Below are 16,436 nucleotides of genomic sequence, written 5' to 3'. Positions count from 1 at the left end.
CATCAACATGAACATCACTATGATATTATCATTAGGCTCATGTTCATCACCAGATTGTGTCTCAGCATCATAGACAGAGGCATCGTTTGGACTCTCAGGTGTAGCAGCAACAGGGTTGCTAGCATGCAGGTTCCTATCATCTTTCTTCTTCTTTCTAGGATGACTAGGTGCATTAGTGCTAACTCCTTGAGACTCTTGTTCTACTCTCTTTGGATGACCCTCAGGATACAAAGGTTCTTGGGTCATTCTACCGCCTCTAGTAACGACTCTGACAGAATTGTCATTCAACTCATTGAGCAAGTCATTCTAAGCTTTAAGTACTTGTTCTACCTGAGTAGTAACCATAGAGGCATGTTTACTGAGGAGCTTAAGATCATTGACATTTCTGTCCACACAAGCACTTAAATGACTAAGCATACGAGCATTCTTTTCCAATTGTCTGCTAACATAATCATTGAAACTCTGTTGTTTGGCAACAAAGTTATCAAATTCATCCAGGCATAAGCTAGCAGGTTTATCAAAAGGAATATCACTCTCATCAAACCTACGCAGAGAATTTACTTCTACTACCTGTATTGGGTTATCGAGACCATGGATCTCTTCGATAGGTGGTAGATTTTTGACATCTTCAGATTTAATGCCTTTCTCTCGCATAGATTTCTTGGCTTCTTGCATATCTTCAGGACTGAGGAATAGAATACCTCTTTTCTTCAGAGTTGGCTTAGGAGGTGGTTCGGGAATAGTCCAAGCATTCTCATTGCACAAGATATTATTCAGTAGAATCTCAGCTTGTTCTACGGTTCGTTCCCTAAAATCACAACCAGTACAACTATCTAGGTGGTCTCTAGAAGCATCGGCAAGTCCATTATAGAAGATATCAAGTATTTCATTCTTCTCAAGAGGGTGATCACGCAAACCATTCAGTAGCTGGACGAGCCTCCCCCAAGCTTGTGGGAGATTCTCTTTTTCAGCTTGAGCAAAGTTGTATATTTCCTGCAAGGCAACTTGCTTCTTATGGGCAGGGAAATATTTTTCAGAGAAGTAGTAGACCATATCCTGGGGGCTACGCACACAACCAGGAGCAAGAGAAGTGAACCAGGTCTTAGCATCATCCTTTAGCGAGAAAGGAAACAGCTTGAGCATATAGTAGTGGCGGATCTTTTCCTCACTAGTGAATAGGGTGGCTATATCGTGCAGTTTGGTAATATGGGCTACAACCGTTTCAGACTCCTAACCGTGAAAGGGACCAAATTCGACAAGAGTGATTAACTCAGGGTCGAGAGAGAATTTATAATCCTTATCGGTCACAAAGATATGAGATGTAGCAAACTTCGGGTCGTATTTCATCCTAGCGTTGAGAGATTTTTCTTTCCACTTGCGCAGAAGTTTCTCAACATCATAGCTATCCTTACACGCAAGAAAATCCTCAGCTATCTCTCCCTCCATAACATAGCGCGTATCAGGCATGACAGGCAATTCAGGCATAGTAGCATGTTCTACTTCAATAGTATCAACAGTTTGAGAAGTATCATCACATCTAGCAGCAGCTCTAGCAATATGTGCATCAAGGAATGCACCAAGTGGCAAAGCAGTATCAGGCATAGCAGACATAGTATCAAGCATAACATCATTAGGCATAGTATCAAGCATAGCATCATAAGTATCATGGGCAGCAGAAGTAGCATCATCAAGCACATGCGAAATATCAAGATTTCTAGTAGGAGGCGAAGTCGCAAACTTACTCAAAACTGAAGGTGAATCAAGTGCAGAGCTAAATGGCAGTTCCTTACCTCTCCTTGTAGTGGAAGGTAGGATTTTAGTTCTTGGATCTTTCGGATTCCTCATAGTGATCAGCAGACGTCAATCCCAAGTGACTCAGAGAATATAGCTGTGCTTACCCGGCAACGGCGCCAGAAAGAGCCTTGATGATCCACAAGCGTATGGGATCGCAACAGTTTTCGAGGGTAGAGTATTCAACCCAAATTTGTTGATTCGCCAAGACGGGAAGCGAAAGAATATTCTCAAGTATTAGCAGCTGAATGTGTCAGATTCAACCACACCTGAAAGATTATTGTCTGCAAGCAAAGTATCAGTAGCAAAGTATTATGATAGCAACGGTGCCAGAAACGATCTGTTGACGGCAGACTATTCCTAACAGTTGTATCAATGGTGCCAATAAAGAGCACGTGAACGGGGAACTATTCTTCCCAGGCAACGGCTCCAGAAAAGTCTGCAACAAGTAACAGCGAAGCAGCAAGGAACATCAGTAGCAGAGTAACAACAGTAGCAATAGTAGCAGCAAAGTGGCCCAATCCCTTTTGTAGCAAGGGACAAGCCTAGGCAAAGTAACGTAGCGAGGACCAGTAGTAAAAGACTCGTAGGCAGTGGATCGGTGATGGATGAGTGTGACGGATATGATTCATCATTTAACAGCTATAACACGGAGAGATAAGTAACTAGCTCCCGTTCGTCAATCTAATGTAGGCATGTATTCCGTATGTAGTCATACGTGCTTAGGGAAAAGAACTTGCATGACATCTATTGTCCATCCCTCCCGTGGCAGCGGGGTCCTAATGGAAACTACGGGATATTAAGGTTCTCCTTTTAATAAAGAACCGGACCAACGCATTAACACGTGGTGAATACATGAACTCCTCATGCTATGGTCATCTCCGGGAGTGGTTCCGGCTATTGTCACTCCGGGGTTGCCGGGTCATAACACATAGTAGGTGACTACAACTTGCAAGATAGGATCTAAAACACACATATATTGGCGACAACATAATAGGTTCAGATCTAAAATCATGGCACTCGGGCCCTAGTGACAAGCATTAAGCATAGCCAAGTAGTAGCAACATCAATCTAGAACACAGTGGATACTAGGGATCAATCCCTGTCAAGAACTAACTCGATTACATGATAGATTTCATCCAACTCATCACCGTCCAGCAAGCCTACATGAGATTACTCACGAACGATGAAGAGCATCATGGAATTGTCGATGGAGAACGATGAAGAGCATCATGAATAGCATCATGGAATTGCGACGATTTCCCCTCTCCAGAGCCCGAAACGGACTCCAGATCTGCCCTCCAGATGAAGAACAGAATGTGGCGGCGCCTCCGTATCACAAAACGCGATGAAACCTTCTCTCTGATTTTTTTTCCGGGCGAGACGGAAGATATAGAGCTGAGTATGGGGGCGGTGGTGCCACGTGGGCCCCACAATCCTGCACGGCGCGGCCTAGGGGGTGGGCCTGTGGGCTTATGGCCCACTGGCACGCCCCCTCCGGTGGATCTTTGCGCTCGTATTTTTCTTTTCTTCCAGAAAAATCTCCGTAAATTTTCAGGACATTCTGAGAACTTTTATTTCTGCACAAAAACAACACCATGGCAATTCTGCTGAAAACAACGTCAGTCCGGGTTAGTTCCATTCAAATCATGCAAAATTAGAGTCCAAAACAAGGGCAAAAGAGTTCGGAAAAGTAGATACGACGGAGACGTATTAGGGATCAGTGCAATTCAATTACTATCGAGATATATAGCCAGTAGCCCTCGAGGTGCGTGTTTGTCTAAAACCCGGGATGCACCTGAAGGATAAAAACATCTGATCCCAGTAGCCCCTGAGACCCAGGTCGATTCGTGAAATCGGCCTGGGGATCAACTCCTAGCTCGGCGGCATACTTAGGAACGGAAACACAATGTGCGTAGTCCTCGAGACTCAGGTTGGGTGCACGCGACCAACCTCAGGATCATAATCTCCTCGAAAACTATTCGACACTTGTTATGTACAACGCCGAAGTACAGATCGACAGGAAAGATGTCGAACTGCGGGTTGCAAAAGATTTCCCGAGCAGAACTACCACGCTGAACACCTCGAACAAGAGGATGTCCCGCCTCCTGAAAAAAAAACATACAATAGGTTAAAGGCGCCATAAGCTTGGAAAACCCAAAAACTTTAGCAAAAACTTTACATAGTACTAAATCAAATTTCTTGGTGCCAATCCGAAAAGTGGTCTTAAAATTAATTTTTTGCTTCCGTCATGCTTTAACATGCCACATCCGAGCTCAAGATTTCAAGCGTGTCAGCCTTCGGCTTCAACCTCCATATCCCGGACGCGGAGTGTTTCTTCGAGGCGAGTTTAGCAAATTAAACTCGAGCAGCTTTAGAAAGAAACCAGGCAATCCGACTATTGACCGAACAATCGAGTCGAGAAAGGAGCGGTAGAAAAAGACTTTGCAACGACCAAGAAGAAAACACTTATTATAAAACAACTCATATAAATTTAAAAGCCCCCAGGTAACATGGGTAAAGAAAGTATATTTAACAAACAATGCTCTTAACAAGCTATGTTTTAAACAAACAACTTTTTTGTTAACACAAATACAATGACTGATTGAACCGCACAAAAATTCAAAATTGAAAAAATTGAGCATGAAAGTGACTTAGCCGGTTAATGTTCTCGGTGTTAATGACGAGGGTCGGGCTTTTGGCAGGTCGAGGTCCCAGCCCCCAAGCCGGTCTCGAGGTGCCCGAGCGAAGATCTCGGCTTGACGAAGTGACAATGCAGGACGATCGATGTGATAAGGCGAAGTCCCCGGTCCAGCTAACATGATGAAGCTGGCTGGCTGGTGACGTTGAAGTCCACGGAGCTGGTTGATGAAGAGATGGCGAAATCCCCGGTCTAGCCAAGCTAACCGAGCAGATCGGTATGGTGACTTTCGAGCCCTCATTCCAGCCGACATGCCGAAGAAGGTCGGTCTGTTAAAAGTTGGATTGAAAAAAGCGACGGCGCGGCAATGCTAACTCCGGTCAGATTTTGTGACGCAGTCAATGCTAGCATGATGAAGCAACAACGCGCCCGACCCGTGCAACCCATGGGTGACGAGGTTCTCTTAATGGTTATTCATCCCTCGTGATGCCGGACTCTTGGTCGGCTGACCGAAATGATGATCCGAGATGGTTGTCGTTGGCTCGATAGAGCGACAACGGAGTCGATGCTGGCACAACTCGGAAGCCATGGAGCAACATTGTCGGGTTGGTTTGACACCAGCGTGACGGTGAAGATTGCCTTGGAAAATGCCCAAAATTTATGGGCATATGTTTTAGAATAACGCATAATACCTTCTTAAAAATTCCTTCAAATAGGATGTTCAAAACCCCGTTCATGAAGAAAGATGAACTAGGGCGGATTTGTTTTCGCAACGAAAATTGATCTGAAAAATGGATGCACTCATCGAACATTTACCGAAGTTTGAATAGTCGGATCGAGATGAAATTTTGAGTGGTGATCGATATAGGAATTCCACATCCGTTGAACTGTGGGATTTTCCAAATGATGTCCAAGCTGGACGCTGGACCCTCGCCATAAACTCATCGAGATTCGCATCAAGACTTGACATGGCTCCGGTATATCGGAGATTGCCGGAGATTCCTCAATCGGAATGTGGTGAAATTTTGCAGAGTTGTTGTAGATATAATTTCACACAATTCCACCAAAGCAATCGTCAAAGCGACGCTCGATGAAACAGGGACGACGAACACAAAATCGTTGTCCAGAAAAACTGTAATCTGAAGACGAGCCATGAAACTCTGAGTGAAAGCACCAATGTCGGTGCCAAAACCGGCTGATATCGAGTAGCGAAACTGAACTGTGGATCTAAGGTCGATGGGGAACAAGAGACGAAGAAGACGGTGTTTTATCCAGGTTGGGGCCCTCTTGATGGAGCTAAAACCTACGTCATGCTCTTGTTGTTACAAATTACAGAGTTGATCTATTACGAGATCGGATGTTGTGGCCTAAACCCTAAGAGTAATGATCATTTGAATATGAGATTGTCTATCGACTAGCGTGGCCTCGGTTTATATAATGCACCATAGTCCTAGGATAACAAGAGTCCTAGTCGGCTATGTCGGTGTAGAGGAGTCCTTGTCTTGATGACCAGGTCTTGTGGAATCTTCCTTGTACATGTCATCTCCAGCCCGAAGAAGCCCAGGAGTCCGACTCATAAAGATACGCCAGAGGTCCGAGGAGCCCTTAGTCCTGGCCTCCCTCATCCATATCTATTGTCTCTTGGATCCTGTTGGTAGGTTCTTTCTGTTGGTCAACAATATCCGTATCTATGATTGACACATTCTGTAAAACTGAAATACAGATAGGATATGATTTAAATATAGTATCAATTTTTCAGGCTCTAATCGGTAGGTTCTTTTTTATTGTCCACGATGTCTATGTCTATCGCGCTCTGTTGGTAGGTTCTTTTTGACAGTCAACAATGTTCGTATCTATGACTGGCTCATTCTGCAGAAGTGAAATATATACAGAATATGATTTAAATATAGTATCAATTTTTTTTTAGATAATAGTATCATAATTCATATATAACTTGCAAAATAAAAGAATAAAAAGACAGACATCTAATAAGTTTGATAGCCATGACACACTCCCTAAATACCTCGCTTATTATGCTATAATATATACTCCAGCCCTGTCCGATATGGAGCCTTGTGACAAAAAAACAATTCTAGTACCGAAACTACTGCACTTACGACCAACGGTTGCTGAACTTTTATGGTCCAATCACGTACAGCTCGACTGCTATGGGCAAAAAATCACGTACAGTTCCACACCCTTGTATGTTCCTTTTTTCATGAAAAAAATCACGTAAAGTTGGTCTGCTCGTTCACAGCCAATCATCCCTTTTACAGAGGTCCGGTCTCACTTTCTCCTCATCACTCATTCCGCCCCCTTCCCTGTGCTAGCCACTCATCCAGCTCCTTTGTGTTGCCGCCGGCGCGCATCCGCACACCGTGCGATGCTGCGAGTAACCCATCCCGGACGAACTTCGCAACCCCCGCCTCCGTACCATCCCTACCGCGTGGCTGTGTCGTCGCGAGCCTCCCACACCCACCCGCACCACTCCATGCTGTCCGGCGAGATCCGGGGGGCAGCGCTCTAACGGACGAGCACAATCGGCGACATCCACCGCGCGGCGCCCTTTGCCCCGCGCCCCGCCGCCCCCTGCCGCGTGGCGCCAGGCCGGTCGTAATCTTCTGCTCGCAACGCCTGGCGACTAACGCAAGCCGTGCAATGCGAGGAGACCCTGCAGCAAACCGTGCTTGCCCGGTTGGGCGGAGATCGACCAGGAACGAATCTTACCTTGTCACGGACGGCTCTCCTCTCTCCCTCCGCGTCCATCATTGGTAGCTCTATTGGATTGGCACCGCTGGTGAAGTTCGATCTTGGAGGTAAGCAGTGGCGAATTTAGCATGGAACTGAAGGGTACGTAGGCTTAAAACATCAAGTTTCCAAGCTTAATTAGCAAATGCATTGCAATTTACATGGTAAACACCTTGGTATGATTGTCAAGTAGTATATCTAGCTGAAATAGGAGTTTTGAAGAGTAAGCTTCAGCCTATTGAAGCCCACCTAGAGGAATCGCCGCTGGAGGTAAGCAAACATATTGATGATAGATTGAGTCTCTCTTATACATACATGGTTTGAAGGCTAGCTAGATGAGTAGTATCGATATGCAGTTAGGAGTATGTTGTTTGGATTCGGAGTTTTTGCCACATCCATTTCCCATAAACTCACTTAAAGGGCTAACCAACTGAAAGTAGTTAGTGTAATAAACGTATAGTTGTTTTAGGGACATAATCATTAAAACTTGATTTTAATAGAACAGGTAAAGTGGCGTTGAAGTTATTCTATAAACCATTTTAGTCGTTCCTAATCCAAAAGGCATGGGTGAGTATCGATCGGATCAAGCAAATCACGTATGCTTCAATCAGGCAAAGGCAGGATAATGGCCAGGAGATAACAAGGGTACACACGCACAATGCATTTCAACAGAGAAAAACACATCAGGATAATCATACAGATTGAAGCAAGGTAACCTGACATAAAAGTCAGTACTCTCCAATGGTGACAATCATAGTGATGTACCAAATGTAAAAAACGACTACAAAGCTAGGTCTGCATCTTTTGGCAAATAAGCTCAGTAGAACGCTCTATAATGGTAATTTGCCAGAGCTTCCATTCTGATCTCCTTGCCATTTTGTAGGTTAGCGGTGATTGTATTTAGGTTCTAATATGACTCATTCACCAGTCACTAGAACACTATTGCTGAATAGATTAAGGGTTGATGTTTCTAATCATGTAGATGGCACTTTGGAATCACCTTCAGCAATGAATTTTGAGGCCTGAAATTGATGTTCAAGAATGAGTTAAAATTGAAGGACACACCTGCGTGCTAAATCTTAGCACAGAGCTACGGAAAAAAGCAGATGAACATATTATGTTCCTTTGTATCTATTGACTTGAGTGTCATCTTTTGATAGTAGAGATAGTAGTGACATGAGGAGCTCACTTATGGCAAACTCAGCTCGTAGTCAATTTTTTTATTGCTATATATATGATATTAGATGCCTCAGGTTTTTACCATATTAAAAAGCATATGCCTTAGAAAGAAATACTACACCTTAGTATTTTTGTTCTTATTTACCAAGTCACTGTCCATGCATCTTCCTCATGCATTTATTTGAATTTTCACGTGGTCTCTTGTTATTTCCAGCTTAAACATGTCCAACTTTGACCAAGTATAGGATGGGCAGATGTGGCGGAAGGAATACACATGGTTCCTAAAGATTGACAATGCTCCCTCGAGTACTACACATCAAAAAACACAGTTTAGTGTGCATTAAGATTTACAATAGTTATGTGGTTGTAGTGCAGAATTGAACATACTTTACCCTGAGTTGCTATAATTTGATCCAGTGACTTTATGTGCTTAGGACTTCCTTGTAGACTATGTTCTTCACGGTCCTTAATAAGGACTCAGTTCTTTTTCGCTTCTTTGAATTCTTGCTTTGTTCCTTGCCCTTACCCTAGCCTTTACCCACATCGTCGTCCTTGATGGCGAGAATCTTAGCGTTCCTCTTTGCGGTGGCTCTAGACAATGCAACCTAGAGCTGACCGTGAGAGAAAATCGGGTCCATTAGGTACACCCCAACAATCGGTATGGTCTGTCCTTGTGCCTTGTTGATCGTCATGGCAAATCTAAGCCTAATAGGGAACTCCTTCCTCTTGAACTTGAAAGGATATATATTATCATCGGATGGACACAGAGGTATCTCAGGAAGGAACACCCTCCTACTAGCATGATGTCCTAGAATGATTTTGCGTCGATGGCGTTCCTTTGGAAACCCCGAAGCACAAGCCTTGTGCCGTTACACAATGCATTAGTTGGATCAATGTTTCTCAATAGTATAATGTGGCAATTTATCTTTAGTTTGAGTGCATGTGGAGGCAGCCCGTTGAGAGTTAGGTTGTTGAGGAACTCACGGGCATAGTAGCTGCATGGATTATCCTCTGCACTATCAAAATTGTGGTAGATCTTCTCCTCGACCTAGAAGCGCTCTTCATGCGCGTGTTTATCTTATCGACGTTGTCATTCTTGGTGGAGAGGATCACTCGAGATGTCATGTAATTTCGATCAGCCATGTTGTGGTCTAGACCAGGAAATACATGGTCGATTACCTTCTCTAGGTCAACACCGTTTCCTGTTGGCGGCACACAAATATCTTCAGGGAGCCTTATGTTGCCTTCCTCATCAGTTTCTTCGATGCCGATGCCTACCCTTAGCAAGTAATCTACGAACCATGGGACGTTATGCGCTCTCATGTTCATGACGAGCCTTAGCTGGCGCATACCCTTCCAAAGGTATGAACTCCGCATGGTCGCATCGATTTTTTGACCCCGTGACGCCTTCGTGACAACCGGAAGCACCTGCTTGAAGTCCCCACAGAACACGACAGTTTTCCCCCTGAATGGTCGGTGTCGTCGCCTCACGATGTCCCACATGCTATTGTCCAATGCCTCAATAGCTTTCTGCTTCGTCATGGTGATCTCGTCCGTAGGATGAGGGAAAACATGCACAAGCTTGGCCGTCCCACTTTGCTTGGTGAAGCTGCACGATGCCTCATCTTCAATGCCGAGTGGGATCTTGAACCTCGAGTGGGTCGTCCTGCCTCCACGCATGATGAAAGCCGCGACGCTCGACGTCGCTATTGCTACCGCGCTCTTGCCCTCCCCTCGAACCTTTGCGAGCACTGCCATGTATAGAAAGGTCTTCCCGGTGCCTCCCTGGCCATCAACAAAGAATACACCCCCATCACCGGCATGTACTGCTGCCAGGATCTTATCGTATGCGAGCCTCTGCTCAGGATTTAGCGAGGACGCTATAGCAGCGTCCATCGTGTCAACCTCGATGTTGGACTCCTCTATGACTTCTCTTGCCTCGCATCGAGTAGTGTCATAGGTCCTGTCAATGTCTGGAAGAGGGAACAATGCCATGTCTTTGCCCATTGACCGTAGCATGCCCCTGATGTCTAGAAACACCATCTGCTGCACTGCCTTTGAGCACATGTGTGATCGATGGTAGTCATCAAACATCACCTCTAGGTGCCTATCACATAGACAACACACGTCACCTGGCTCCCAGAGTACCAAGATTGTTGCAAAGAGCCTCCCGAGTGAGGCTTGCGTCGCAAACTCTGTTGACTCTAGAAGACACTCGTCAAGTGTGTTGTCAGCCTCGATGAGGCCTTATCTCTTGGCAGCCTCAGGGAAGATATCACATAGCACACCATCCATGATCCCTAGGTCCCCAAAGGATGTCTTGCCTGTTACATGGTTGAGTAGCACTCGTAGAAAGTACCGCTTCCCCTCAGCTGGATGGGCTGACACACAATTCGACCTAGTTAGTGTTTCTTTTGTCTCGGTCTCCAATACTTTGCTCTCTGCCATTCGAAACTTCCCGGGAAGTCCTCGTACAAGATATCTCGAGTTCACACGTGCTGCTGATTAGCGAGGAAATACTCTGTCAACATTTACTTAGATGCATTATCACGGACGAGGACATCGTTCAGGTCCTCTCCCGCTTTGAACGTGACACTATGCATATTAGGGAGATGAAGCGGCAACTATAGGACCAACAGGGAACTCTCAGAAAGGTTGAAGCCGAATATCCTCCACATCGCCTCCGATGAAGTAACCCATCTCACATCGATGTACCTTTTAATCTCGTCTACAACCCGTTTCCTGTCAGGCTGGTCGATGCTGATTGAAGCTCAATCATGGCCCTTGTATACGTATTAGTAAAGCTATTTGACGACCTTGATGCTGGAGCACACCTCAACATTTATGTGGCAGTTGAACATCCACCACATATAAGGGTTGTAAGGTACCATCCATCTGTTATCCATAATCTGACGGCAGACCTCAGCCCGACGACCATCGTCCCGCTGTCGATAAACAGGGTATGAATCCTTCCCCTGTAAGGTATTCTGGTTGAATGGTCGTGGGTACTTGCTCTTGCACTTCAATTCTTGCATGCACATATTTTTGGGATTTAGATGACCGCATGGGCCGTGCATCATATGCTTCACGACCATGTCATAGAGCTATGGATACTTATGCTTGTCCGGGAGCTCTAACGATATGACGGGGTCATACTACTTTGGCACCACAAGCTTATAATCTCTATTCATGATTCACGGGAAGTACGCATTTGGAAGACCCCTCTTCTAGAACTCGACAACATGCATATGGGCTGCCACAACACCCATGATGTGCTTCTTGAACAACATCTCTTTCATGGTCTCCAACTTGGCCTTGAACACACGTGCGACAAGATCTGGTCGGTCCTGGGATGTCTGGCCAGGAAGCAGCTCATTCAGTATCTCCTCCCAGCTAGGATTGCATGTCATATATAGTCAAAAAGATGGTAGGCTTCCCATACGTCTGCACCAGCGCCATGGTGTCCATATGCCTTCGCTGCATGTCTTGGTTGCTCCCCTTGATGCGTCCCTGAAAGCACCATCCTCTTGCCAACGGCGCTCGCTCGCACCTCCCCAACTGCGATGCTATTCATAACGCCTTGATATAGATTGGCACGTATCTGTGATTGGTGGTCCCTGATCCAGTTCAGCGTACAACCCTCAATCTTGATGAGCATGTCCACACCCCACTGCAGGAACATGCATGCTCTATGAAGTATGGGTTTGAATACCGCAGTGCGCGTATGTAGTCGGTAACAGTAGTAGTCTCTCACAGAGACACACAACCGGCCCTTCCCTTCTTCGGAAAGACGTGAAATAAGAAGGTTAGGTACCATTTGGGAACGGATAGACAATTTTTTTATTGCATATAACTGTACCAAATAGGCGAACCTGAATCATTATAGTGGTTCCCTCTTGGTTGCTGTGCAAGCTTGCAAGGGACATTGTTCTTAGGGATATTTGGATGCCAACAAAGATCACCCCTTGGGAAAAAGAGGGGATACAAGAGCGGGTCATAGCAGCAATCTGTTGGATGTATACTATGCTTCTCGTTGTTGTCCCCATAGAGTGCAATGCTGGGGTTGAACCTGTTTTCTAGATCGCTTCCCTCTACCCAAATCACAACTGCCTCGTATGACACCGGTCTATTATATCTCTGTTGATCTAGCTTGTTGTCAATGTTGAGGTCTATACGCTACTCCTCGAGGTTTTCCTTGTGGGCACCCAAACTTCTAAACTATTGGGAGTAGGGGTTGCCCCTGAGGATGTCAACTAACTTGGTGACAACACGTTGGTCCAATTTACCGGTGGCCTCCTTGCGATGTCTTAAGTTTGGGTCATCATCGTAGAAGTACAACTTCACATGTCCAGGATGAGCTATTGTACTGAACGAGTGCACTTTGTGGCAAATAGTGCCATGTGCCCGAAACGTGTATACCCCAGACTTCATGTTTGTGTAGTTGTTGTCTAGGCTGACGCCAAGGGTAGTGAAGGAGAAGTGACCGCTAAAGAACCAAATGCTCTCCTGGAAATGCCGAGAGTCTGCATCCGTGCTCTACCATAACCTCATCATCCGTGCTTCCATATCAGCTGCAATATTGTTGAGCCGGTAAGTAATGGTTTAGTGTGGCTGGTCACTTGGTGAAGTGTAAAGATGGAAGGGTTACCTTCGGTCCCTATGGTGTAAGACGACGTGCTTGATGAAGGGGAGGAAGCTAGTGAAGCAGCTCCTCTGGGTGGTGAATATGAGTTTGTTGCTCCTTTGTTCGTATCTAAGGTACTTGCCGCTTGGCGGGGAGTCCTCGGTTTAGCTTCAAAGCTTGCATTACGACGATCTAGCAATGCTGACCTCTCACCTTTTGGTATGCTCTTCCTGCGCGCTCTTCATTTTACGACATTCCCTTGAATCTTCTTTACCGCCATACCTTATTTGTGAGCTCGCTTCTAAGCCCTACGACGTGCTCTAGTCTCACCCCTCTTCTCATGGGCTTGATTCTGGTTATTGTATATTCGCTGATCATTGCTTTGGCGCGACGCATTTATGTGGTCGTCTTGTTGATCATCGTCGCCCAGGGTACGACTAAGGTACTCGCCCGCACCATTAGTGATCCAGTAAATACTTGTTGAACATAGATGGACATACCAAGTAGAGTAAAGATGGGGGGATTACTGTGTGATGCCAAATTGTAACCAACCTTACTTGCCGACCGGGGGGCATGAGATGAAGCAGCGGTTTCTTCGTCTACGAATGCATGATTGGTCAACATCAGGTTGGGGGCAGCTAAGGTAGCTGCATCTGGTCGCGGCATTGTGACGTATTCAATGCAAGGGGTGTTGTGTCTAGGTGTGAGTTTTGCCTTTCGCTGAGCTAGCATATTCTGCTTCTCCTCGGGTGACATGTTTTCCACACGTGTTCTTCGGCGGGAGTTTGTCTCTTGCTCATTGTCGTCAGTCATCTTCTGGTAGGCGGCCCTTTTTGGCTTCTTCAGCTGTTCCTATCTTGCTTGTCCTCGACTAGCATATTTTGGTAGTCTGCCCTTCTACAACTGTTCCTATCTTGCTTGTCCTCGACCGACTGGTAGGCCGCCCTTCTGCAGCTATTCCTATCTTGCTTGTCCTCGACCGATATATTTTGGTAGGCCACCCTTCCACAACTATTCTTGTCTTGCTTGTCCTCGACTGACACATTTTGGTAGGCCGCCCTTCTAAGGGCGCTACTCTGTTCCTTCTCCTTTGATATCATATGTTGCCAGGCTTCTCTTTGTCACGAATTCCTCTCCTCATCTGCTTTTTCCTAGCTGCTCTACGATGTGCATTGATTTCCTCCTTCTGTTTAGGTGTTAACCTATTTCGTTTGGCCTTTTCTGTTTTTTGTCTGATGTAATGACTACACTTGAAGCAAGGTGTTCAGGACCAGTATGTGAGGTGCTGAGCCTCAACGCTATATATGAAACAATATCATGTCCAGTGCTGCTATGTGTTCCTCCAAGTGATGCACAATGATCATAGTAGGTGGCTTCACGAGAATGATTTCCTGAAAAACCATTTTATGGACCACTTTGGTTATGAAATGTATAAATGCTAATGGAAAATATGTCAGTGGGTAAGGGTGATACCTCTTGGGTATTTGACATGTTGCACTGGCCGAAAGGCCGTGAGATTGCTAGCTACGGGAACCATCATACGGAGTTGCGTGGGAAGATTGTCATCATCGTTGGAAGACGAAGCACTGTAGTTAGTAGTGTCCGTTTGGTCGCGTATGAAAAAAAACAGATAGTGGTCGGTGGGTAATGGTGGGTTGTCGCTTCGCTGTCATCTCATATTCAACAACTGATAAGAATTAATGTAGGATAAGTTGTGAAAGATTACTGTATACCTTATGTCCAAATATGTGATTGGCATACACATACCTCTTTCTTCCTTTATCATGTAGATTCCCTCTTTTCTGTGACATCTTTGTCGCCAATATGTTATTCACTAAACTGCATTCTTTTGCAATAAGAAAATGATAAGACTTTATAACTGGATTGCACTGGAACATGTGTAAGTAATATGAAATTGGGTGAGCTGCCACATATTCAGTTTAGGGTGTTTCTTTATTCTATAGCTACTTTGCTAAGACATGATGATTTTTTTTTTTTTTTGCAGGAAACAGTTCAGGATGGAAAACCTAGGGCATGATGAGCTCACAAAGGCGATTCTCCGCCGTTTGCCACATAAGAGGCAGAAGACGGCAGGTGAAGAACTGTGAAGATGACGCCAGGAGGATGCAACAACAGCCGACGAGCAGCGCTGTTTTGTGAGCAACGTAGGCGATTCACGTTGATTGCATCAGAGGCTCCACCTGGTGCGAGAACGAAGCCGGAAAGAACAAACCTGATGCAGCAACAGCCGGCGAGCAGTGCTGTTTTGTGAGCAACAGCTGGCGAGCAGTGCTGTTTTAGGTTGATTGCATGAGAGGCTCCACCTGATGCGAGAACGATGTGACCGGATGGCTAACTTGCCGGAAGAATAAACTGTTGTTTTTCTACTGGCGACGTGCGCTCGGGCTGGCGACGTGCGTTGGCTAGGTCGCTGGAGCTGCCCGCGGGGTCGATGGACCTTGATCGTGGGTTTGACTCGATTTGAATTTTTGGGCCGGTGGTTGTGGGATGAGCTGGCATGTTTTATTGGGCTGATTTGTGCGATCGTTGGTTGTCATGTTTTCTCGGGCTGATTTTCTCGGTTGGGCATGCGTAGGGAACGTCATGGATTTGATTGATAGGTTGAACCATCACGACGACAACAACGATGGTTGATTTTCCTTTAATAATAGAGATACTTAGGGATGTGTACTACATGTCTGTAAAGTTTTATGATGAAATATATTGTGATGTGAGCTACAAAAAAAACATGAACTTTTATAGTGATCACATCGGAGCGTATTTCATCATGAAAATTTATAGATATGAAATATACATCATTATATACATGCATATTTTTTTCACAATCTTTTAAAACTTTACAATTTGGTTTTTGATTTTTTTTCGAGCTGCATGGAGCTCGTGATCCAAAAGTCAACTCACTTTATTTGGTCATAAGAATCATAGTACCGTTTATGAGCATGGGGATCACATCCTCAGGGGCGGAACCTGTCCAGTCATTAGGAGGAGAGAATCTTGCCAAAATGGCTAGTTCATGAGCTACTTGATTATTTCGGTACTACAATGGTCATAAATGACAAGAAATAACAATCATAAAAATAGCTCTTGCCACAAACAAATGGTCACTTCTAGTCGTGGAAATTGACCTCAATTTTATTGTAGTTGGCAATTCGGTCCAAGTTCAAGCCAAACCTGAGCGCTATAGCTTCTGCTGCGTGTGACAAGCTCTACACTCAAGTGAAGGGTTTAACTGCCTGAAGGGTTAATCTGGACTCTGGAGTAGTGTTGTCCATTTGTGTTTCAGTTTATACAGTCCTCTTGTGTTGTAATAAAAAAATGCTGAAAAAACTCAGATAGTATCTAAAAGAAAAGAGAGCTTGTGTGGTGTTTGGTGCATTCAGATAAATGGGCCGAAGCCATCGGTGGGCCAGTTCGGCTTGTTGCATGCTGCTG

General features: G+C 45.2%; 1 long non-coding RNA gene across 1 annotated transcript; it reads left to right on the top strand.

The window, feature by feature from the left end:
• Positions 1 to 6,426: 6,426 nt before the first annotated feature.
• On the top strand, positions 6,427 to 15,518 carry LOC123448721. The gene is made up of 2 exons (XR_006631921.1): positions 6,427 to 7,248; positions 14,989 to 15,518. It is a non-coding gene; the product is annotated as an uncharacterized LOC123448721 (long non-coding RNA).
• The last annotated feature ends 918 nt before the right edge of the window (positions 15,519 to 16,436 follow it).

This window comes from Hordeum vulgare, chromosome 1H, assembly GCF_904849725.1.
Source record: "Hordeum vulgare subsp. vulgare chromosome 1H, MorexV3_pseudomolecules_assembly, whole genome shotgun sequence".
Classification (NCBI taxonomy): domain Eukaryota; kingdom Viridiplantae; phylum Streptophyta; class Magnoliopsida; order Poales; family Poaceae; genus Hordeum; species Hordeum vulgare.
The sequence above is the reverse complement of the archived record's forward strand: the minus strand, read 5'-3'. Positions and strand labels throughout refer to the sequence as shown.